The following is a 27,215-nucleotide window of genomic DNA, read 5'->3' as shown; positions in this document are numbered from 1 at the left end:
AGGAATTCTCTACAGATCAGTGAGTGATAATGAGCCACTAACCAACCCCTCCTCCCCCTCCCCTGGCTTGGGCTTGAAGGGGAGGGAGACGTGCTGTGAGACAGTAAGCACCACTGTGACAAGAATTATTTCTCAGTGTGCACAGGTGACCCTGAGAAAGACAGCAAGGATGAAATTCCTCTTTGCTCAGAGCTGACCTGGACTGTGATGCAAGGGCTCTTATTTCTTTCCGATTCTCAGAAGGATAACCTAGGCTCAAAGCCATGCTTTTCTGACCCCAGATCTCCATAGGGCTCACCAATGTTGACCAGCTGTACAACTTGAACTGAAATTAGAAGGGTTCCTCCATACCAGCACCTCAATACTGACATTTCCACCTGCTCGTCTTTCTTTCATTTACACTCTTATATTGCATTGGAATCCATATTGGTCTTACTTAGAAGAATATGTTGTTGTTGTTGTGTGCCGTTGAGTCAGCCCGACTCATAGCGACCCCTCCTTGGGTTGCTTAGGCAGTATCACTATGGAAGTAGATTGCCCAACCTTCCTTCCGAGGAGTGGCTGGTGGGTTTGAACCACCAGCTTTCTGGTTAGTAGTCAAGAATATAAGCTTCCTTAAAGGCACATCTCTGATTCTTCTATAGATACCTCTCACTTTCACCCCCACCAATGTATAAATATTTGGCATAGTGCTTGGTATAGTAATATATACATGAACACACATAGTTTCACATACATATGTGTGTTTATACATAGGTATTTATTTATCTATTGCAAGTATTAATTAAAAAATCTGACTTAGTTGAAATGAGTTAATTTGATGTCAGCCAATTTTTGGCTCTGGTTACAGTCTTGCCAGGAATGATCAAATTAGATCTCACACTTATTAAATAATAGTAATTGTACATTGGAAAGTATGGTTCATCACAAGTTTAAAGAAAAGGTAAAAGAAAGGACTGAGAAGGAATATTGCTCTCAGAGAAGATAAACCCACTTGTCTGGAAGAAAAATGGAATGAGAAATTTTGTCCACATGGAATGAGAAGGGATCATTGGAAAAGGGGGCCTTTGCTTGATTTCTCTGTTTCTTCTTTTCAAATCAGTATACACTTCATTACAACTCACTCACTGCTGTCGAGTCAGATCCAGCGCATAGCTATCCCTCCTTGGGTTTCTGAGGCAGTGCTTGATTTCTCTGTTTCTTCTTTTCAAATCAGTATACACTTCATTACAACTCACTCACTGCTGTCGAGTCAGATCCAGCGCATAGCTATCCCTCCTTGGGTTTCTGAGGCAGTATCACTATGGAAGTAAATTGCCCAATCTTCCTTCTGAGAAGTGGCTGGTGCATTTGAACCACCAGACTTCTGGTTAGCAGTCACATGCCTTAGGCACTATGCCACCAGAGCTATTGAATTGCACTGAACTCTGAATAAATGAAAACAAACTTTTTGGACCTACTTCAAAAGCTTTGTATGAAGATGCTTCTTCTTCCCCTGGCTTCTGTCTGAGGCATCCACTGTTCCTAGTACAGACTGCTGATCTACTGCACATGATTAAAATATTTGTTTCTATTTGGGGTTCAAGTATAGGATGTGCTAGCCTACGGTGGACTCTAGAATTTAAGTTATTATTTATTTGTTTATAAGACCTATTTGGTAGTCTAAATAAAATCCAGGTTGGCAGATCACAACCTACCGTGCCTTTGCCTCTGGGTGTGGGTGTTGGATGACCTTGCTGAGTTGACTCATGGGGACCTTCCTCAAGAAATCAGAGAAAGAAGCATATCAGTGAGGCTCAAGAGGTTTAATGTGAGACAGACTGTGTTTGCTGACTTCTTTTTTAAATGCACATATAACCAAAAATGTTGACATTTTGGAAATCATTACAAATTTATTGATGAAAAAATTTTTACTCAACAGAATTTGGGAAGAAAGGCAGGGCCCCTGAGATGGCATTTTGTCTGTGGACCACATGTCCAGGGTAGTGACATTTTGAGAGTAATCTGAAGCTGGGTAAATCCACTTTATAGTATTTCCTTGCTTGCTCGGCAAATTGGTATAGTTTATGTGACACACACACACTCTTATAATTTTCAAATAATCATTATGTCCTAGTCTTGGAAGACCATTCTTACCCATGTTAAGAATTTTTAGAGACTATCCGATGGTGCCTTAAATATATTGGTGCCTTCTAGCTCTAAAAACTCTTTGTACAATACTGTCAGCCTTTTCAAAGGTTTTCTCTGGAAAGTTTCTTATGCATTTGGAATTAACATCTGCTGTCCTCATGTATTAGAGTCCATGTTAGTTATGCTGGTGAACATATTGGTTCTGAGTGAGAGTATAAAGAAATTGTTGATGAGGTGCCATACGTCACCAGGAAGAGAGCACCAGCAGCACTCATGGGACAAACAAGCTACTTGAATGATTGGCCTACATCTTAGCTCTGTTCTCTAACACTGAACTTTGTCCACATGGCTCTTAAAGTGTATTTGCTGCTGCTATTCAAACAAACAAACAAATAAAATAACAAACAACCCTTCATTGCTATCTTCTTTCATTGCCTCTGTGTTTTTGCCTGCAGAAGACCCACAATGGTGTCAAATTTAGACATGATTTGCAAGACTCACTAGCATGATATTGAATGCATTGACTATACTTGAAATATATAAGCCATGGCAAAATTTTACCAATTTGTATAATGCATGGAGTATGAAAGAAGGAAGAATTATAAGTCACTATGCATAGTGCCTTGTTGTTGTTATGTGCCATCGAGTCAGCCCTGACTCATAGCGACCCCTCCCTTGGGTTTCCGAGGCAGTATCACTACGGAAGTAGGATTGCCCAACCTTCCTTCCGAGGAGTGGCTGGTGGGTTTGAACCGCCAGCCTTCTGGTTAGCAGTCAAGTGCCTTAGGCACTATGCTACCAGAGGTTGGGCAATCCTACTTCCGTAGTGATACTGCCTCGGAAACCCAAGGAGGGGTCGCTATGAGTCGGGGCCGACTCAACGGCACATAACAACAACAACAACAACAATGCATAGTGCCTAAGGCACTTGACTGCTAACCAGAAGGCTGGCGATTCAAACCCACCAGCCACTCCTCGGAAGGAAGGTTGGGCATTCCTACTTCCATAGTGATACTGCCTCGGAAACCCAAGGAGGGGTCGCTATGAGTTGGGGCCGACTCGATGGCAAATAACAACAACAACAACAACATAATCCTTAGTATACATATACTGAGGAGCCCTGGTGACACAGTAGTTAAAGCACTTGGCTGCTAACCCAAATTTTGGTGGTTTGAACCCACCAGCCACTCAATGGCAGAAAGACATGGCAGTCTGCTTTTGTAAAGATTTATAGCATAGGAAAACCCTATGGGATTGTTATACTCTTTCCTATAGGGTCAGTATGAGTTGGAATTAACTCAATGTCAGTGTGTTTGGGTTTTGGTTACAAACCAAAAAACAAAACAAAGCAAAACAAAAAAACCAAACACACTGCTGTTGAGTCATTTCTGATTCGTAGTGAACACTCTCTTGCGTTTCCGAGGTGGTATCTCTATGGAAGTAGATTGCCCAATCTTCCTTCCAAGGAATGGCTGGTGGGTTGGAACCTCCAGCCTTCTGGTTAGCAGTCAAATAGGTATACTATATATACAATGCCTAAGGCATTTTGACTGCTAACCAGAAGGCTGGCGGTTCCAATCCACCAGCCATTCCATGGAAGGAAGACTGGGCAATCTACTTCCATAAAGATTTACTATCTCAGAAACCAAAAGGGGGTCTTTATGAGTCAGAATGGACTTGGTGGCAGTGAGTTTGGTTTGAGTTTGGATATATACAATACTTAGCTGTAAGTATCATTCACTGGCATGGGAGCAGGCTTATGGGAGATCTTTCATGATTAAATCCCAAATGCTACATATTTGCTATATATTTCAATAGGCAAAAAAAAAAAAAAAAAAATGTGTAGAAAAAGAAAACAGAATGGCTATTTGATGGTAGTATCAAAACCCAGAAATTATGTTCGTTAGCTTCCTCTTGTTTCTTGCCACATTACATTAACACATGCTTATAAAGGACTTCACAGTTAACACAAGTCTTTCAGAGACATTTTTACTATTCCATGAGAAATTGTATGCTTAGTGTCTAAGACCACAGGTTTTGGGAAAAGACACAGCTGGGTTCAAATCTTGGCTGTGAGGCTTATTAGTTGTGTGATCTCGAAGAAGTTACTTACATTTTCTAAGCCTATTTCCTCCTTTATAACATTGGCATAATAATATCTACATCTCAGTGTTCAAGAAGAATTACATAAGAGTGTATATAAAGCACTTAGCACAGTGCCTGGTTTGAAGATCCAATGAATTGTAGAAATTTTGATAGCTACAATTTCATCTCCAAACTTATTCACATACTTACAAAATATATAGGGAATGTGTTATCACTATCATTATTATCAGGGTGACAGATGAGAAGTAAGGATTTTGGATGTGATTATCCGATCCTATTGGCAGTTATGTGTTTGCCTGTAAATTAGCTAATTGTTTTTATGGTCTATATGCTTCTGCCTTCTCAGAGTACAATCAGCAGGTGCTGGCCTCTTTAAGTCTGACAGGCATTGGAGTACTGACAAAAGAGAATTTCTGAGGCTATAATGTTAAAGCATCACACACAGACTGATGGAGAATGGAAGGCACCTTGTGAGGTCCCTTTAAAGTCACCTATATACAGCTTTCTCTCAAAATCATTATGTGGCTTCCACTCGAAATTCTACGTCCATCATTTTAACTTTCAGATTACAGAGTAATTGCATACCTATTTCTCCACTCTACTGTGAAAAACTAATCATTAATAGATTATACCTTTTAATATTTTCCTCCCAAGTGCCCAGAACAGTGTCTGGTATGGAAGAAGCATTCAACACATCTGTTGAGTGACTGAGATGGCCTGACCAAGATTTAAAAAGTCAGCAATAAAATAAACCACTGCCCTCAAGTCAATTTCGATCATAGAGATCTTTTAGGACACAGTAGAACTGCCCCCATAGAGTTTCCAATGCTGAAAATGTGGACAGAAGCAGACACTCCTGTGGAATGGCTGGTGAGTTTAAACTGTTGACCTTTGGTTAGCAGCTGCATTCTTTAACTATTACCCCACTAGAGCTCCATTGTCCAAGATTACAGCTCATAAACGGTGAATTCAGGACTTAAATGCAGATCTTGTCACAACAAAGCCCTTATTTTGTTTCCACAAATTTTGGTTGAAACGATATGACTGATGTTGTCTCTTAAGAGTGAAAGAGTCATAACTAGTCCTAAGAAACATTACTTCTGGTGGAGGGAGGGTTGAAAAATAAAACCTCAACAACAGCAAAGACAACAACAAAATTTCCTCATTGCACTAGTTCATTCTGAAAGATTATTTTTGCTACTGTTGTTGTGTTGTTATGTGCCGTCGAGTCAGATCCAACTCATAGTGACCCCTCCTTGGGTTTCCGAGGCAGTATCACTACGGAAGTAGATTGCCCCATCTTCCTTCCGAGGAGTTAAGTACTATTCCTACTAAGGAAGAGTGTTATTATTATTATTTTATTGAGTGTGCAACTGTATTCACCTAGCTTTGACTGTAGCTTTTAGATCTTTTTTATGGGATAGCATTCAATCTAATTTTTAACTAAGAAATGAATTTCGATCCAACTGGGCCCTTAGGCAGGAAATACCTAATCCAAAAACCAAACCAAACTAACAGTAGTCAAGTTGAATCCAACTCATAATGACCCCTCCTTGGGTTTCTGAGGCAGTATCTCTACAGAAGTAGATTGCCCAGTTTTCTTTCTGAGGAGTGGCTGGTAGTTTGAACCACCAGCCTTCTGGTTAGCAGTCAAATGGCTTAGACACTACGCCACCAGAGTTCTATTAGGAAATACCTAATAGGAAAAGTAAATACAAATAGTCTGTTATTAAAAATCATCATTTGATCTACTATAGACACAAAGCTGCTTATTAAGAAGAGGAAATTGTATTCCAGGTTCTATGTTTTGGGAAAAAGAGCCCTGGTGGCACAATTTTTATACACTTGGCTGCTAACCGAAATGTTGGAGGTTCAAACACAAATGTTTCTTCTTGGAAAGAAAGACACGACTATCTGCTTCCATAAAGATTACAGCCAAGACAACCCTATGTTGTTGTTGTTACGTGCCATCGAGTTGGCCCCGACTCATAATGACCCCTCCTTAGGTTTCCAAGGCAGTATCACTATAGAAATAGGATTGCTCAACTTTCCTTCCAAGGAGTGGCTGGTGGGTTTGAACCTCCAGCCTTCTGGTTAGCAGTCAAGTGCCTTAGGCACTATGTTACTAAAGCTCTATGAGTTGGAATCAGCTCAATGGCTCACCACCATCACAACATGTTTTGGGAATCATACTTTTCTCAGTGGCTGCTTGCACCTGTTTGAAACACAATGGTCATCAAACAGAACAGTATCCAGCTTCAATAAAGAAAAAAGAAAAAAAAAAATCAAGGTGTCCATTTCCATAGGCTGGGAAGGATTCTGAGATTTCATTGCTACCCCTGGGAGCTTTGCTGCCACCACAATCCTTAGAGGACAAGTTCTCCATCTACCCCTGGACATGAGGACAGCCAAGACTCCTCAGGGTCCTCCTGCTTATTTTTCAAGCCAACACCAGTATTGTGTTGACAGGTTGTCCAAAGGCAGGTCACTGTTCTTTCCCTGGGTCTTCTGAGAATTTGCTGGTGGCAAATAGCCAATGTAGGAGGAATTTAGGATTTCAGTAGCTATCAGTCCTGGTGATCATCACAATCAAAATGCAGCAAGGAGTGGGATTCTCTAATCACAGAGCCCTTGTGTGTTTGGTTCACCATAAAGGAGGATTTGCTTTACTCATGGAGTTAATTTTTAGATAATTCAAGAAAGAGTGAACTTTTGTAATAGACTTAGGTAGACAGTGAATCAGTGAGTTGGAAGACTAAACAATTATAGTCTCTTTGGGACCCAGGAGAGGATTGCTGGTAGCGGAGTGGTTAAGGGCTCAGCTGCTAAGCAAACGTCAGCGGTTCATGTTTTTGAATTATCTCCAGCAAAATTTTACTTGTACGTGATATTAATCACACACACACAAAACCCCTGCCATCGAGTTAATTCTAACTCATAGCAACTGTACAGGACAGAGTAGAAGTGCTCCATAAGGTTTACAAGGCTGTAAATCTTTATCTTTATCTCTCTCACTGAGCATTTGGTGGTTTCAAACTGCTGCCTTTTGCTTAGCAGCCAAGTACTTTAAGTACCATGCCACCAGACTCATTTCTGCATTTGCAGAATTTCTGCATTCTGGTGGATCACCTTTCTTTGGAATGGTTTACAAATATGGATCTCTTCCAGTTCATTGGTCAGGTAGATGTTTTTCAAATTTCTTGGCATAGATGAGTGAGCTGTATTTGTTTGCTGAAACATCTGGATGGGTATTCCATCAAACCCTGGAGCCTTGCTTTTCACTAATGCTTTCAGTGAGCTTGGAGGAAGAGGGAAAAGGGAAGCTCTTGTTTGTGGGGCATTGGGTTTATGCTAATGGTGGTGGAATATTTTGGAAAAGGATAGCAACAATGGTGACACAGCATGAAAAATGTCATCAGTGTCCCTGAGCTGTAAATGTGGAAGTTGTTATGGTGGCGAATATCTTGTTGTATATGTTTTCACCACAATAACGTTTTTTTTTTTTTTTTTTTTTTAAAGAGTCTGACTTAAGAAATAGTACGACCAGAAAAAGAGAGTTATGTGAGGAGTCAGAGTTGAACAGTAGAGCCTAGCGGTGAGAAGACCTGCAACCTGGTTCTGAATTTGCCATTCCTTAACATGGTAGGACTGAGCAAAACAGCTCCTCTTCCTGAGACTTGTTTTCTTTTAACTATCAATCAACTGACTCAGACCCTCTAAACTCCCTTTAGATTTAGCTTTATTGATAAAGTTCTAGGAAGCTTATAGAGCCTCTGATAAGTCCTCTTGAGCTGTGGAAAGCTTTCTGTAATAGATGCTTCTCAATGGGTCACAAAGGTATACAGTCATTTCTGGTAGGAGATGAAAAAGGAAAATATATTCTCAAAAAAGTATTAAAAGAAGGCACTAAGAATACGAAAATCCTCTCTCTGATAATCTGTTATATAAAAGTATATATAATTTGCTTTGAGAATACAAATTTCTTATCCATCCAGTTAAAATAGCTACATTATCTAGAAATCATTAATTTTTAAATCCAAAGAGTACCCAAGAGATGACAAACACATCATCTCTTTTTGGCAGTACTGGACATAAAGCATCCTACATTGGGGGCTTGGTAACCCGTGGCCTAAAATCAAAGACATTTATTAAACACGTAGTAAATGTCAAGGGGAGCTCTGGTGGTGTAGTGTCTAAGGCACTTGACTACTGACCAGAAAGTTGGTGCTTCAAACCCACCAGCCACTCTGTGGAAGGAAGACTGGGCAATCTACTTCCATAAAGATTTACTACCTTGGAAACCCAAAGAGGGTCTATATGAGTCAGAATCAACTTGATGGCAATGAGTGGTTTGGTTTAAATGTCAAGGCATCATAGAATGCATGAAATTGAATAAGAAAGAATCCCAGCCTCCAAACATTTAGACTCTATTGCAGAAATGCCAAATATACATCATATGTACCGCTTCTGTCCTGCTCCAGTCTCTCTTGTAGACATTCATTGATCACTGCATTTCCTTTTATCAATGATGGCTACAGCTTTAGAATCGTCAATAGAATATCTGGGCAGGCAAAAGAAGTTGATCAAATTTGGCACATGAGATAAGATCTATTTGTTAACTCTAGTTAACATATCACCAGTAATGAATCAAAACCATTTTTCAAAAAATAGTAAGAGTTATACATCGAATTGTATCCCCCTGCCCTACATAATATGTGTTGAAATCCTAACTTCTATACCTACAAATATGATACCCTTTGGAAATAGAGTTTTTCTTTTTTTATGTTAACGAACAAGGTGGGGACTAAACCTCATCATTTTTCAGAGCAGAATAGACACAGAGACACACCCAGGGGCAAGACAGATGCCAAGGAATATCAAGGAATGTTAAGGACCTCCATGCAATTCCCAGGGCTACCAGCAAAGAAGGACCCTGCCCTAGAGCTTATGCTCTGATTTGGACTTCTAGCTTCCAAAACTGTAAGGCAATAAATTCCTGTCCTTTAAAGCCATCCACTTATAATGTTTTTTTGTTATAGCAGCCCTAGGAAACTAAGACAATAGGGATCCAAATGATGTGTTGAGGGAATGAAGAGAAAGGACCAATATACTCTGAATAGAAGAAGCAGAGAGGGCTTCATAGAGAAGTCATGTGAATGAGTCCCTGAAAAATAGCATGATGTTAATGGGTAGATGTTTGGGGCATAAACAGTCTTGACTGGGGTAGCAGCAGGAATAAAGACATATAGGGTACGTATGCAGAACTGTATGTATTGCTAACTCCATATGACTGGGATTGTGCGGTGTATATAAGGATATAGTATGAACCAAAAAGTAACAGATCATCCCATGGAAGGCTGTTAAAGCCTAAGGAAATTCAACTTTTTTTTTTTTTTTTCTGAGCTAATGGAACTATAGTTTTTGCTTTTGGTTTGTTTTTGAGGAAAAATACGTAATACTTTAATCAGTTCATCTAAAACAGAGTAATAAACATCAAAAGTACCCATTTATCCAAAGAGCTATCAAAGCAAGAGTCATCCAAAATTCACTTAAAACTTGGTCATGGAAATCTGTGTTTCTTTTTCATTTCATTTCCTCAGATGTAGGGTAGTAGGCCAAGTTAATAGGATGTATTTTGAGTTGGACTGCTGTGTCTTAAAGGATATTTAATCCTTGTTAGCATTTTCCTAGTTTCTATCAATCCCTGATCAAAGGTTTCAATGTATACCCATAGAACTATCTCTATGTGGTGGGTGGCTCTTGTCCGAGAACTTTCTGCATATCTTTTTTTTTTTTTTTTTTCCTGCCTCCAAATCTGAGAATGACATAAGAAAAAAATAACATGAGAATGTTGTTGTTGTTGTTGCTGTTATGTGCCGTCAGGTTGGACCCGACTCATAGCGACCCCTCCTTGGGTTTCCAAGGCAGTATCACTATGGAAGTAGATTGCTCCATCTGCCTTCCGAGGAGTGGCTGGTGGGTTTGAACTGTCAGCCTTCTGGTTAGCAGTCAAGTGCCTTAGGCACTACTCTACCAGAGCTCCCAACATGAGGATAGGAACAAAAATTAATAATTTATCACATCAGTTATGTTTCTGGAAGAGTGACTTACACTAAATTCCTGGTTTCTTTAAATGCAGAGTCTTACAGCCCAGGACATAGGAAATCTTGACATTAATCATCACAATCAAAGCCGTTAGTCTGGGTGAATGGTATGACCAAAGGTAATATATATTATCTGTCATGATGGTTTTAAGCAGAGCTACCAGTAGAAAAGTTTGGCTAATTTGAATTCAACTACTGTTCTAGCTTTCTTGGTCTCAAAACCAAAAAACCTGGTTGCCATCCAGTCGATTCTGACTCCTAGCAACCCTATAGGACAGGGTAGAGCTGCCCATAGGGTTTCAAGGCTGTAAATCTTTACAGAAGCAGACTGACTCATCTTTCTCCCATGAAGCAGCTTGTGGGTTTGAACCACTGACTTATCATTATTATTATTTGTCATTTCAGCATTTTTTACAGTGCAATTCAGTGACATTGATTATGTTCATCAAACAACATTCTGCTGCTATCTGTAAGGTCTTCACTGGTCAATTTTTTCAGAAGTAGATCACCAAGTCCTTCTTCCCAGTCTTAGTCTGGGAGCTCCACTGAAACCTGTCCACCATGAGTGACACTGCTGGTATTTGAAAAACAAGTGGCATAGCTTCCAGCATTGCGGCCACATACAAGCCACCACAGTATGACAAACTGACAGATGAGTGGTGGTACTCTTGAATGTAGAGTTACTAGAGCAAAAGGAAGAAATTATGAAGTAAAAGAGCTGGACAGAAGATTTGAAAGGGCTGCTTGAGAAACAAAGGAAAATATAATGTGCAAAGCCTTGGAGTTAGAAAACTCAAAGGAACGAACACACTCTACATTTCTCAAGCTGAAAGAACTGAAGAAAAAACTCAAGCCTTAAGTTACATTATTGAAGGATTGTATGGACAGAATAATAAATGATGCAGAAAGCATCAAAAGAAGATGTGAGGAATATACATAGTCACTGTACCAAAAATAAATTGTCAACATTCAACCATTTCAGGAGGTAGTATATGATCAAGAACCAGTGGCACTAAACTTGGTAACCACTAATAATCTTTGAGACATGTATTTATTTATTTGTTTATTTTCCCAACCTATTTAGGAATTTTCCCTACCCTTCCCTCTCATCCCTGGTAACCAACAAAGAAAACTTCCTTCCATGTATAAACTTTTCCTTGTTAAGTTGGATTCTTGTGATTGAATTCATGACCTTCTTTGTGAGATTTTGTTTGTTGGGTTTTTTTTTTTTTTTTTTCAAAGAGCAGGACAGAAGAAAAGGAACAACCTTTGCCTCTGGGTTACTTCTTGGCCACAGTCAGGTCACTGGTACTTTAAATTCCCAGAATGAAGGTTGGGCAATCTAAATTAGCTTCTCAAAAATTTATCCCTAGCATCTCTATACTCCTGACCACAAAATGAGAACACAATAAAAAATGTTCTTAAATGGTATTACCAGAGCTCACAATATGCATGATAAGAAAGAACAATATCCAGCACATACATAGTTGTTTTAGATTTTCATTTTGGGGGAGAAAATCTAGATATTGAAGTTCAAAATGCCTTAGAATAAATATATATGGAATCTGTCAGACTAGTAAGATGATTTGGAAAGTCAAAGTAGAAGCTTGTGAAACTACATGGACTGTGTTTCAACCAGGACTTAGAGAACTGGTTCATTCTGGTTTGACTCACTGCTGAGAATCTGAATTTCTACCCCAGACATTTTGAATGAGAATCTACATTTTAACAAGATTCTCAGGTGAGTCTTATATAAAGGAAATGTAGATTTTTGACTCAGTATATCTTTTAGTGCTTTGCATCAACCTTTCAGCACTCATTTCCTGCATACATGCTAAGTATTCTTATTGGTCAGCCCATTCAGGGGCAAGTTTGGTTTACACACAAATCTATTAGTCATGTGTGAGTTTGAAATGATCATTTTCATTTTGCTGAATCTGGGTGAAGGACAATTTTTCAGATGTGTGGATGTAAGAACTTTCATAAAATTTAAATATTTTACATGGATGTATTAAGACAGAGCATTTAAGTACTGAGTGAGGCAGAAGATCACCAAAGACTCAGTTGGGGTAGAACGTGATTCTTTGCAAAAGTGAAGACAATTTAAAGAGAATTAAAATTTCCTTTCCCCAGGCAATATCATATCATATCATACCATACCGTATCATATATAAAAAATTATATCTTGTGATATTATATCATATGTAAAGACTTAGGGTACAGATTTAGAGGACATTTCAGGGCTTTTGTAAGCTTCCTAGACTGATACTAGTTAAATGTAAATCTAAGGGGATTTTAGAGATCATGTGGAGGGGGAGTGAATCTATTTTATCTTGTGTACAAAGTTGATTAATTGGTGGTGGCTGCCTGGAGCACAGGTTGAGAAGGACTTTGGGTCTGCATCTAGGTCTAGTGGAAAGAATGAAGGCATTGATTATCTGTATCTGTAGTGAATGTAATAAGTAGATATTAGGTATAGACAATAGAAACTACTGTTATTCTAGTACCTTCTCAGAAATTGTCAGAGGAAGGATATCCAGTATGGAGTAGGCATAGAGATAAGAAGGGAGAATGAAGATGAAGAGGTTGAATTTACTTGGGGTAAAAGGAAAAGGTAATTCATGACTATTCCTAGTTTCGGTACTTAAAAAACAAACAAATATATAGCCCCAAAGTCATTGCTGATGAGTCAATTCCAACTAACAGCAACCCCAGGTGTTACAGAGTAGAACTGTTCCATAGAGTTTTCTTGGCAGGAAGCTTTACAAAAGCAAGTTGCCAGGCCTTTCTTCCATGGCACCACTAGGTGGGTTCAAACTGTTAATATTTAGGTTAGTAGGGAATTGCAAAGTGTTTGCACCACCTAGGGACTTTAGTATCAGTACACAGGTGATCAAATCCCACGTCATGCTGGTAGAATGGACACAAAAGACAAGAAACCTAGATCTCAAAGCCATTTGAGGAAAAAGAGCTAGGCATCAATTTTCAGATGAATAATGTCACTCAGAAAACCTCAATGACTATGAAGACTCTATTCACATCATCCTTAATAAATGTGTTTTTATTTATTTTCTGGAAATTAAACCTCTTAACATAAGTTTGTAGCCAAGAATTGTGAATTTTTGGCTTGTATCTCAAATATTCATAGGAGTCTTGTGAGGAGAGAAGACTCCCACCAGCATTATCTGATTATTTGAATGGAGAAATCATGAAATATTTCATAGAATCTGATGGTTTCAGTATCATAGCAACATGCAAGCCCCCACTGACAGATGAGTGGTAGTTGTGCATAATGTGCACTGGCCGGAATTGAACTCACACTCCTGCATGTTGTTGTTGTTGTTGTTGTTTGCCGTCGAGTCATCCCTGACTCATAGCGACCCTTCCTTGGGTTTCCGAAGCAGTATCACTACGGAAGTAGATTGCCCAACCTTCCTTCCGAGGAGTGGCTGGTGGGTTTGAACCACCAGCCTTCCGGTTAGCAGTCAAGTGCTTTAGTCACTATGCTACCAGAGCTCCTTCACGCTCCTGCATAGAAGGTGATAATTCTGCCACTGAACTACCACTGCCTTCCTAATCAGTTCATTCCCTTACACACTCCTAAGAGCTTCTGTTATAGCTCATAGGTTGGAGAAAGTACACTATCTAACTCAAAGCAGTCTATTCACCACCACTCTGGAGACTTCCTACCTGGATAAGGGGCGACCATCTTACCTTTCCAGGAAGCTGCATTGTGAAAGGAAGAATCAAGCACCATCTGCAAAGTAATTTGAGTTGTTGCCAAGAAGAATATTGCCTGCCTTTGAAATCCTAGGTAGAATAATCATTGATAATTAGAGGAGATCAGATTAAATGTGATTTGAGAAATGCAAGAAAATGGCTCCATTTTGGGCATTTTAGTGGTTCTAGTGATTGTCTTTTGATTTTCAGCCATTAATTCAGAAACGTACAGCACTTTCATTAAAAACAAAAACAAAAAAAAAAGATTGGCTTCCTTTAATTGAGGTGGATTTCTTTCTTAGGGAGCTCATTTAGTGTTCCTTGACAGCAGGAAACCATTTGAAAATAAGTTCCTAACCAGAAACATCACTATTTCCCCATACCTTATTTTCAAAGAGATCAGTTACATTGAAATGTTCATCAGGATGTGGAAGAGAATCCTACCAAATGTCATTTAAAAGTAGATAATCATCAGGCACGTTGCAAACTATTGGTCTTGAGAAGCCTTTTATCAAACTCTCTTTTTCTAAATGAATTGCTATTAAATTTCCAAATAAAAGTCTCTACAAGTTGAATTCGATTTTTCTTAGAAATAGGTTGGGCACCTTAATCTAGTACAATGGAACCTAAAGAATCTGAGAAAGGAAGATAGCAGGAGAAAAGAAAAATAAGATGACAGTGCTTATGTATATTTTTGTTTATGTAAAATAATGTATCCACCACCTGTTGTCAATTTATTGTATTGTGATGGTTTATGTATTACTGTGATACTGGAAGCTATGCCACTGGTATTTCAAAGGGTCAACCACAATGGGCAGGTTTGAATGGAGCTACTAGATACAGAGGGACTAGGAAAAAGGCTGATAATCTGCTTTAGAAAATTGAGCCATGAAAACCTTATGAATATTGCCCAGTATGTTGCTGGGAGATAAGCTCCCCAGGTTGGAAAGCACTCAGAAAACACAAAAGCCTCACCAATAGACTAGTTGTTGTTGTTGTTATGTGCCGTCGAGTCGGCCCCGACTCATAGCGACCCCTCCTTGGGTTTCCGAGGCAGTATCACTACGGAAGTAGGATTGCCCAACCTTCCTTCCGAGAGCATACTAATAATTATGAAGATGATGTAGGATGGAGGAACATTTAATTTTATTGTATATGGGTTGTTATGAGCCCACTTCATGGCAACTCTAGCCAGTTGCTGTCAAGTCCATTGCAACTCATGGCTAACCCATGTGGGTCAGAGTAAAACCATGCTCCATAGTGTTTTCAAATGGCTGATTTTTCAGAAGTAGATTGCCAACGCTTTCTTCTGAGACATAACTGGGTAGGCTTGAACTACCTACCTTTTGATTAACAGCTGAATGAGTGCACTACTCAGGGGCTTCTGATGGCAACTAACAACAACAAAATCATGTATATATTCACCACTCATCTGTCAATTTGTTGTACTGTGGTGGCTTAGTGTTGCTGTGATGCTGGAATGTATGCCATCAGTATTTCAAATACAAGCAGGGTCACCCATGGTGGACAGGTTTCAGTAGAGCTTCCAGACTAAGACAGATCAGGAATAAGGAAGAGATGGTCCACTTCTGAAAAAAACTGGCCACTGAAAACCTTATGAATAGCAGTGAAACATGTCTGATGTAGTGTTAGAAGATGAGCCCCTCAGGTGAGAAAGCATGCAAAATATGATTGGGAAAGAGCTGCCTCCTTGAGTAGAAGTGACCTCAATGACATGAATAGAGTAATGTTTAAGGACCTTCCTTTGCTGCTGTGGAATGACAAAATGAGAAGAAACCACTGCCAACATCCACTAATAATTGGAACGTGGAATGTACAGAGTACATTCTAGAAAGACTGGAAGTTGTGAAAAATGAGATAGAATGCATAAAGATCAGTATCCTAAGCATTAGTGAGCTAAAATGGACTGGTATTGGCCATTTTGAATTGGGCAGTCATACAGTTTACTATGCACTGCACAAATCTGCTGCAAAAGACCTCTTTAAAGTGTAGAAGAGCAAATATGTCACTTGAAGATTAAGGTGCACCTAACCCAAGCCATGGTATTTTTGATTGCCTCATATGCATGTGAAAGGTGGACAGTGAATAAGGAAGCCTGAAGAAGAGGTGATGTCTTTGAATTATGGCATTGGTGAAGAATACTGAAAATATCATTGATGACCAGAAGAACACACTTGTCCTGGAAGAAGTGCAGCGAAAATGCTCCTCGGAAGCAAAAATGGCCAGATTTTGTCTCACATGACTTTGGTCATGTGGTCAGAAGGGATGGATATCATGGTTGATAAAGTAGAGGGTCACTGAAAAAGGGGACGACCCTTAACAAGATGGATTAGCACAGTGGCTGCAATGAAGGGCTTAAGTATAGCAAGGATTGTGGGGATGGAGCATGACCAGGCAGTGTTTTGTTCTGTTGTGTATAGGGTCACTATGAGTTGGAGTCAACTTGATGACACCTAACAATAACAGTAACAACATGGTCTACTATGTCAGGAATGACAAATTGAAGAGGAATGGGATTGAATTAATCATCAAAAAGAATCTATCCTCAAGTACAATGCTGATAGGATGATATCCTTATGCCTACAAGGAAGACCAGTTAATATTATTATTTTTCAAATTTATGCACCAACTACTGAAATCAAAGGTAAAGAAACTGAAGATTTTTACCAACTTTTGCAATCTGAAATTGACCAAACATGTAATTAAGATACATTGATAATAGGGATTAGAATGCAAAAATTGGAAATGAAGAAGCATTGGTAGTTGGAAAATATGGCCTTGGTCATAGAAATGACTCCAGAGACTGCATGATAGAATTTTGCAAGAACTTATTCATTGCAAATACCTTTTATCAACAACATTAATGGTGACTACATGTGGACCTTGCCAGATGTAATACACAAGAATCAAAGTGACTACATCTGTGCAAAGAGATGATGGAGAAGCTCAAGATTATCACTCAGAACAAGTCCAGAGGCTGACTCTTGAATAGACCACCAATTGCTCATATGTAAGGTTAAGGTGAAGATAAAGAAAACTAAAACAAGTCCACCAGAACCAAAATATGACCTTGAGAATAACCAAACCAAATGAAACCCACCGTCATCAAGTCTATTCCAACTCATTACAACCCCATAAAGGACGGAAAAGAATTGTCCCATTGGGTTTCTAAGGCTGAAAATCCTTAAGGAAGCAGACAGTCTCATCTTTCTCCTGTGGAGCAACTGGTGGGTTTGAGCCATTGACCTTTTGATTAGCAGCTGAATGCTTTAACCACCAGGGCTCCATTGACCAAGATTACAGTTTATAAATAGTGAATTCAAGCCTTAACTCTAGATGCTGTCACAACAAATCTCTTATTTTATTTCCACAGACTTTGATTGAAACAACATAAGTGAAAGTTGTTTCTTAAGAGCAAGAGAGTTATAACCAGTCCCGAGAGATGTTACTTCTGGCAGAGGGCTGAAAAATAAAACTTGGCAACACCAGTGACAACAACACAAACCCATCATCATGCTAGTTCATTCCACATGATTATTTTTATTACTAGTGGAGGTGAGTACTATTCCTGTTAAGGAGAGTGTTGTTGTTATTATTATTATTATTATTTAAATGACCATGCAACTGTATTCACCAGGCTTTGAGTGTAATTTTAGAACTTTTTTACAGGAAAACACTCAATCTGATTTTAACTGACCTTTTGGTTAGTAGCTGAATGCTATATCCACTGTGCCACCTGAACTCCTTTTATCCCACCTAAATTTAGAGATCATCTGAAGAATAGATTTGGTGACATTCTGAACACCAATGACCAAAGACCAGACAAGTTATGGAGTGACATCAAGATCATACATAAAGAAAGCCAAGGGCTATTAAAAAGACAAGACAGGAAGAAAAGATGAAAATGGATGTCAGAAGAGACTCTGAAAGTTGCCCTTGAACATAGAGTAGCTAAAGTAAATGGAAGAAATCATGAAGTAAAAGATATGAACAGAACATTTCAAAGGGCAGCTCATGAAGACAAAGTAAATATTATAATGAAAAGTTCAAAGACCTAGAGTTAGGAAATGAAAAGGGAAGAACATACTCAGCATTTCTCAAGTTGACAGAACTGAAGAAAAAATTCAAGCCTCGAGATACAATAGTGAAAGATTCTATGGGCAAAATATTGAACAATGCAGGAAGCATCAAAAGAAGATGAAAGGGATAAATGGAGTCAGTGTACCAAAAAGAATTGGTCAATGTTCAACCATTTTAACTCACTGCCATCAAGTCGGATCTGACTCATAGCAACCTTTCCTTGGGTTTCTGAAGAGGTATCACTACTGAAGTAGACTGCCCAACCTTTCTTCCAAGGAGTGCCTGGTGGGTTTGAACCACCAGGCTTGTGGTTAGCAGTCAAATGCCTTAGGCACCACACCACCAGAGCTCCTTCAACCATTGTAGGAGGTAACATATGATCAGGAATCAATGGTATTGAAGGAAGAAGTCTAAGCACTGAAGGAACTGGTGAAAAACAAGGCTCCACTAAGAGATGGAATACCCACTGAGATGTTTTAACAAATGGTTACAATGCTAGATGTGCTTACTCATTTATGGCAAGAAATTCGGAAGACAGCTACCTGTCCAACTAATTGCAAGAGATCCATATTTATGGCCATTCCAAAGAAAGGTGACCCAACAGAATGTGGAAATTATCAAGCAATGGCATTAATATCACACACAATAGAGATCTGCCAGAAATTCAAGCTGGATTCAAAATAGGATGTGGAGATAGAATATCAGTGCTGATGCAGATGGATCTTGGCTGAAAGAAAAGAATACCAGATAGATGTTTACCTGTGTTTTATTGGCTATTCAAAGGCATTTAACCATGTGGATCATAACAAATTAGGGATAACATTGTGAATAATAGGAATTCCAGAACAGTTGTGCTCATGAAGAACCTGTACATAGACCAAGAGGCAGTGGTTCAGACAGAATAAGGGAATACTGCCTGATATAAAAGCAGGAAAAGTGTGTATCAGGGCTGTATCCTTTCAATCTGTATGCTGAGCAAATAGTCTAAGAATCAGGGCTATATGAAGAACAACAAGGCATCAGGATTGGAGGAAGACTCATTAACAACCTGTGATATGCAGATGGCATAACCTTGCTTGCTGAAAGTGAAGAAGACTTGAAGCATTTATTGATGAAGATCAAAGACTACACCTTTCAGTATGGATTGTACCTCATCAGAAAGAAAACAAATCCTCACACAACTGGACCAGTAAGCAGTATCACAATAAACGGAGAAGACTGAAGTTGTCAAGGATTTCATCTTGGATCCACAATTAACACCCATGAACACAGCAGCCAAGAAATCAAACAATATATTGCACTGGGAAAATCTGCTGAAAAGGTTGTAAAGAACAAAGATGTCACTTTGAAGACAAAGGTGTGCCTTACTTAAGGCATGGTATTTTCAGTAGCCTCATATGCATGTGAGAGCTGGACAATGAATAAGGAAGACTGTAGAATAATTGATGCATTTGAATTGTGATGTTGGGAAAGAATATTGAATATACCATGGACAAATCTGTCTTGCAAGAAGTACGATTGGAATGCTTCTTAGAAAGAATAGCCAGACTTTGTCTCTCATACTTTAGTATCTTATCGGGAGGGACCAGTCCCTGGAGAAGGATATCATGTTTGGTAAAGTAGAGGGTCAGCAAAAAAGGGGAAGACCCTCAATGAGATGGATTGACTGGCTATGATGATGGGCTCAAGCATGGCAATGATCGTGAGGTGGGGGTAGGACTGGGCAGTATTTTGTTCTGTTGTACATAGGGTCTGTATGAGTCAGAATCAACTCGAAGGGACATAACAAAACCATGTATATGTATATTTATAAAAGCAAAAACAGACATAATTTGACCTTTGGCTAGCTTGTTGGTGATCTCTCCTGTCTAAAGGTAAGGATGTTAACAATACAAGCTTGGTCTCTGTGTGGGTTGGTTAGCTCTACTCTGATATAACCAAGATGTGTTATCAGTCCAGCCTAAAATTATTGATTGATCAATGAAAATAAAGTTTCATTGCTGCAAGGATAACATTTATTATGGATTATTTATTATACTTTTCTTCCTTATGTTCAATGCTAGCAGAACCCAACAATTAGCTTCTGTTCCCAGGAAAAGTTGTTGTCCTAACCACATCAGGATAGAGAGATGTATTATAGTTCAAATAAAAAATAATATAGGAAATTGTGACTATTTTGAAAACCTATCTTTGAGAAATAAATTGTTGCAAAGATTGAGTTTTGAGGAGTATTATTTTGTGCCTTTAAACTTGCCTTTAATTTTTAAAAATCAATTTTGGATGGAAACATTTAAAAATAATGGTATCTCTTTCCCTGTTTTTTGAAACAGTATGCTGAATGTAAAATTGTTGTTGCTAGGTGCTGTTGAGTAGTCTCTGACTCATAGCAACCTTATGCACAGCAGAACGAAGCACTGCCCAGTCTTGTACCAACTTCATGATCCTCTCTATACCTGAGCCCATCTTTGCAGCCACTGTGTCTATCCATCTTATTAAGGGCCTTCCCCTTCTTCGTTGACCCTCCACTTTACCAAGCATGATATCCTTCTCCAGGGAATGGTTCCTTCTGACAACATGACCAAAGTAGGTAAGACGAAGTCTGGCCAGTCTTGCTTCCAAGAAGCATTCCAGCTGCACTTGTTCCAGGACAGATTTGTTAGTCCTTTTAGCAGACCATGGTACTCTTAGCATTTTTCTCCAACACCACAACTAAAAAGCTCAACTCTTCTTCGGTCTTCCTTATTCATTGTCCAATTCTCACATGCATAAGAGGTGATTGAAAATACCATGGCTTGGGTTAGGCGCATCTTGGTCTTCGAGGAGGTATCTTTGCTCTTCCTCACTTGAAAGAGGTCTTTTGCAGCATATTTGCCCAATGCAATATGTCGTCTGATATCTTGACTGCTGCTTCCATTGGTGTTAATTGTAGAACCATGTAAATGAAATCCTTGACAACTTTAATCTTTTCTCCATCCACCATGAAGCTGTTTATTGGACCAGTTGTGAAGATTTTTGTTTTCTTTATATTGAGGTGTAATCCATACTGCAGACTGTAGTCTTTAATCTTCATCAGTAAGTGCTTCAAGTCATCCTCACTTTCAGCAAGCAAAGTTGTGCCATCTACAATTGCAGGTTGTTAATGAGTCTTCCTCCAATTCTGATGTCACATTCTTCTCCATATAATCCAGTTTATTGGATTATCTGCTCAGCATACAAGTTGAATAAGTATGGTGAAAGGATACAACCTTGACACATTCCCTTCTTGATTTTGAACCATGCAGTATCCCCTTGTTCTTTTTGAACAACAGCTTCCTGATCTATGTACAGGTTCCTCATGAGTACAATCAAGTGTTCTGGAATTCCCGTTCTTGTCCATGTTACCCATAACTTGTTATGATCCACACAATCAAGTGTTTTTGCTTATACATAGTTAATAAACATGAGTAAGTACTTGAGTATAAAGTGGTACTCTTTAAATACTTTATTTACCATGAATCTTAACTAAACAATACTGTACTATTGAAAGATTTTAGGATGTGTTTAGCAATTTTTCTCTGCTGTTCTCATTGAATTTTTATGCTTTTTTTCATAGTTTTGCTATTTTTTTCTCTTTTGACTAATAGATCCTAACTATTATTAATATCAGTATCAACATCAGTGCTGATACCTAAATGTGTTAGACTTGCATGGAAAATAAGATTAATAGGCTCTCAATGAGTATGGAGAAATACTGAGATTAAGATTTACAAGTTTTCTGACATCCAGTTTGGATATTGAATGAACTTTTTGGGTTTCCTCTTGGATTCTGAATCATCTATTTTGTCATAGACAAGGTTGCTTGTTCCTGAGTGCTTAATATACAAAGAATTGAGGAAATACACACACACATACATACACATCAAGGCTGCTTGGGTGGTGGCAAATGGTTAAGCACTTGACTGCTACTCAAAAGGATGGCAGTTCAACCCACCTAGAGGCTTCTCAGAAGTCAGGTCTAATGACTGCTTCAGAAAAGTTACAGCCTTAAAAACCCTATGGACAAGTTCTACTCTGGATCACATGGGGTTGCCATGAGTTGGAATTGACTCATGGCAGTTCACAACATGTCTATATCTGCATATCTATATATCTGTATAAAGGAGCTCTGGTGCTGCAGTAGTTAAGGGTCTTGGCTGCTAACCGAAAGTTCAGCAGTTTGTACCCACCAGCTGCTCCATGGGAGAAAGATGAGGCAGTCTGCTTCCATAAAGATTTACAGCATTGGAAATCCCGTGGAGCAGTTCTATTCTGTCCTATGGGGTTGCTATGAATCAGAATCTATGCAATGGCAGTGGATTTATATATCTATATATCTTTATATATGTTTATGTCCACCCACCATTTATCTGTCAGTTTGTAATACTGTGGTGGCTTGCATGTTGCTGTAATGCTGGAAACTATGCCACTAGTATTTCAAATACCAGCAGGTTCACCAATGGTGGAAAGGTTTTTGCAAAGCTTCCAGACTAAGATAGACTATGAAGAAAAGCCTTGGAATCTACTTCTGAACATTAGCCAATAAAAACTGTAGATCACAATAGATCAATCACTAGAAGAGAACATCGTGTTTGGTGAAGAGGGCAAGCAAGGATGTGGGAGACCCTCAGTGAGATGGATTGGCACAGTTGCTTTAGCAATGGACTTGAACACATCAGTGATTTTGAGGATGGTTCAGGATCTGGCAATGTTTTGATTTCTTGTATATAATGTTGCCAGGAGTTGGAGTCATTGTGAATACAGCTATTAATCTATCTATCTTTATCTGGCATAGATTGAATTGTGACCTCTCAAAATATATGTTGTAAATCCCAACCCCTATACCAATGGTTATAATCCCATTTTGGAATGGGTTTTCCTTGTTATGTTAGTGAGACATTATTAATGTAGAGTGTGTCTTGAGTTAATCTTTTTTGATATGTAAAAGAGAAGATTAAGCAGTCAGTTTGGGGAAGATAAATGCCATGCCAAAGACAAAACAAACAAACAAACAAAGAAAAACCTCACTGCCCTCAAGTCTGTCCCAACTCATAGTGACTCCTTGCTCCTTGGGTTTCTAAGGCAGTGTCGCTATGGAAGTAGATTACCTAGTCCCCTTCCTTAAAGCCAGCACTCTAAATTTGAATTTCCAGCCTCCTAACATGGGCAATCTACTTTCGTAGTGTTACCACTTCGGAAACCCAAGGAGAGGTCACTATAAGTCAGGTCTGACTCGATGGCACATAATAACAACAACAAAAACAGTCTCCCAATAGGTGCTCTGGTGGCATAGTGACTAAAGCATTTGACTGCTAAGCAGAATGCTGGGGTTCAAAGCCACCAGCCACTCCTCAGAAGGAAGACTGGGCAATCTACTTCTGTAGTGATACCACCTCAGAAACCCAAGGAGCAAGGAGTCACTATGACTCATAGTCAGATCTGACTTGATGGTAGTGAGTTTGGTTTTATGAGAGAAGCACTCTGGTGATGTAGTGGTTAAGGCATTTGGCTACTAACCAAAAAATTGGTAGTTTGAACACTATCTATTTCCTGACCTATCAGATGTTAAAAATTATATCACTGAATAATATAGAATTACCAAAACTGTGAAGACTATATGTCGTTGTTGTTGTTGTTATGTGCCATCGAGTTGGACCCGACTCATAGCAACCCCTCCTTGGGTTTCCGAGGCAGTATCAGTACGGACGTAGATTGCCCCATCTTCCTTCCGAGGAGTGGTTGGTGGGTTTGAACCTCCAGCCTTCTGGTTAGCAGTCGAATGTCTTAAGCACTATGCTACCAGAGCTCCTGTAAAGACTGTATGTTGTTGTTGTTGTTGTTATGTGCCGTCGAGTCGGCCCCGACTCATAGCGACCCCTCCTTGGGTTTCCGAGGCAGTATCACTATGGAAGTAGGATTGCCCAACCTTCCTTCTGAGGAGTGGCTGGTGGGTTTGAACCGCCAGCCATCTGGTTAGCAGGCAAGTGTCTTAGCACTATGCTACCAGAGCTCCCGTAAAGACTGTATAGCAATATAAAATTTTTATGACAGACTATAGTCTGAAAAAAGCAGAATCCTAAATTACAATTGTAATTACCACCTAGTCTCTAAGACTATTTTTAAAAAATGTTGAGGAAAACTAGAAAAAAAAATAGGTACTCATTATCAGGTTAAGGTGATGGAGTTATAAATTTCTATATTTCCAAAATTTTTGTAATGTTAATATCACTTCAAATATTAACAAGCAAATATATGGCTGAAAAGTCCAATGAAGAACCAAAAATTCTTGCTAAACTCCAGAGCTTCAAACCTGTTCAAACCAATAGTCATGGCCAATGGAGTAAAACCAAAAAAAAAATTAAATTTTTAAAATTTGGAAGATCTAGAATGATAATAGGAGCTTTGGTGGTGTAATGGTTAAGGCATTTATTTGTCTGTTACCCAAAAGGTGGGTAGTTTGAACTCACCAGCCTCTCTGGAAGGAAGATGAAGAGATCTGCTTCTATAATGATTTACAGCCTTGGAGACACAATGGGTGTTGCTTTAAGTCAGAATCAACTTGATGCAATGAGGTTTTTTTTTTTTTTTTTGAATGAAATAAATTAGAATAGAAAAAATTACAGGTTGAAGCCCTACAATGGGAGATTTGGAATAGGCACAGTGATCCTGTTCAGGATCCTGATGCATGAAATTGTATTATTGGCAAGACTGTTGATAGCAACATACATTCAAAGTCATGCAGATGGCCACCATTTTTTATCAGGTCACTGCTGTCTCCAACTCTGCTCAAAATCCGACAGGCAATAGATTTGGTTGCTATGCAATATACATGCTGCTCTTATTTTCTAAGAGGGAGATTAAGTTACTAGCAGGGCTTGGACTGTTCCAGTTATTATTCTGGTTCATTCAAATTTTAAAAATTCAGATCTGTACTGTTTCACTTTCTTGGCCACTGAACCAGGATGAATCAGTTTGAAATCCTGCTATACCTTAATTAGAAGAAATCTGATTTTGGTTCATATCCAACATCAGTACATTGTTTACAGCTCCTAATCTTAGACTCAAGGTCTACTCAAGGTTTTATTAAAAATACAGCATCTACCCATAAAGTAAATCTAGCAGTAGAAGTCCTTAAAATGTGAAAGGAAATCAGACTTATCATAGTATAGATACCTCTTTGAAGAAAATTTGCAATAAAATTTCAAGAGAAGTACCTGACATGTGGCCTCAATTAAATTTTGTTTCGATAACATTTGAGATTGTGTTCTATATTTCAGTCATGAAGATTCATCAATCCATTTACTCAGCAGATATTTATTAAGCTCTTACTGCATGCAAGAGAGTCCCTGAGTGGCACAAATTGGTAAGTGTTTGGCTGAAAGGTTGGAAGTTTGAATCCACCCAAAGCTACCTCAAAAGAAAGGCGTGGTGATTCACTTCTGAAAAAGCAGCCATTGAAAACCTTATCGTTGCACACATGAGGTCACAATGAGTTGAAATCAACTTTATGGCAATTGGTATTACAAAGCAGTACATTGGGCATAATGAACAATAGTCTGGTATCACCGTGGGGCTAAATTCATTCTTACATGTGGATTCTACTCTTCACTCAACAGTGTCAGTGAAAGTAGTGTTTTTTTTCTTTTTTAAGAAATGGCTTCATTTATACTTACAAGGAGAACTTGGAAAAGGAAATCAAGGAAACAATACCATTTACAATAGCACCCATATGGATAAAATAACAAGGAATAAACCTAACTGGGGATGTAAAAACCTGGACAATGACAGGTATAAAACACTACTGCAAAAAACTAAATGACACCTACATAAGTGGAAAACATTTTATGTTCATGGATTGAAAAACTTTACATTGTAAAAAATGTCAATACTACCCAAAGCAATCTATAGATATAATGCACTCCTGATCCAAATTCCAACAACATTCTTTAGTGAAATGGAAAAACAAACTACCAACTTCATATGAAAATGAAAGAGACTTCAAATAACCAAAGCAATATTGAAGGAGAAAAAAGTAGGAGGCCTCACACTTCCTGAACTCAAAACATATTATTAACAACAACAACAACAAAAAAAAACCACTGCCATTGAGTTGATTCAGACTCATAGCGACCCTCATTGGATTTCCAAGGCTGTAAATCTTTATAGACATAGATTGCCTCATCTTCCTCCCACAAAGTAGCAGGTGGGTTTGAACTGCTGACCTCCTGGTTAGCAGCCAGATGTCTTACCCACTACAGCACTAGAGCTCCTTAAAACATACTATACAGCCACAGTAATTAAAACGGCCCTGGTGCTGGTTCAGTGATAGACGCAGAGCAATGCAATAGAATTGAGAACCCAGAAGTAAATTCATTTATCTACTGACAGCTGATTTTCAACAAGGAATCAAAGTCCATTCAGTGGGAAAGAAACACAAACAGTGAACTTTAACAAACAGTGCTTGCAAAACTGATATCCATTTGTGGAAAAATGAAAGAGGATCCATACTTCATACCATATACAAAAAGTAACTCAAAATGGACCAAAGACCTAAATGTTAAAGCTAAATGTTAAAGCTAAAATTATAAAGTTCCTGGAAGGCAATGTAGGGACAAAATTATGGGATCTGATATATTTTTTCAGATAGAGATTACCAAACACAACTGCAAACACACAAGCAACAGAAGCAAAATTAGATAACTGAGACCTTCTAAAAATTAAATACTTATACTCATCAAAAGAGTAAAAAGAAAGCATTTAGACTGGGGAAAAAGTTCGGGAATGACATATCTGATAAGGGTCTAATCTCTGAAAAATATAGATCAACTCAATAACAAAAAGACAAAAATATCCAATTTAAAAATGGGCAAAGGACATGAACAGACACTTCACCAAAGAGGACATTCAAACAGCCAACAAACACATGAAAAGATGTGCATGACTATTAGCCATTGTTGTTGTTGTTATGTGCCATCGAGTCGGCCCCGACTCATAGTGACCCCTCCTTGGGTTTCCAAGGCAGTATCACTACGGAAGTAG

At 38.7% G+C, this 27,215-nt stretch overlaps 1 protein-coding gene across 1 annotated transcript in view; it reads right to left on the bottom strand.

Moving 5' to 3' along the window:
- The window catches only part of PHACTR1 (phosphatase and actin regulator 1), an 882,368-nt gene that overhangs the window by 666,169 nt on the left and 188,984 nt on the right, over positions 1 to 27,215 (bottom strand). The window lies entirely within an intron of this gene.

Source organism: Orycteropus afer, unplaced genomic scaffold (assembly GCF_000298275.1).
Source record: "Orycteropus afer afer isolate SDZICR_OR568_19922 unplaced genomic scaffold, OryAfe1.0 scaffold00012, whole genome shotgun sequence".
Lineage (NCBI taxonomy): Eukaryota > Metazoa > Chordata > Mammalia > Tubulidentata > Orycteropodidae > Orycteropus > Orycteropus afer.
This window is presented reverse-complemented; position numbering and strand designations above follow the sequence as displayed.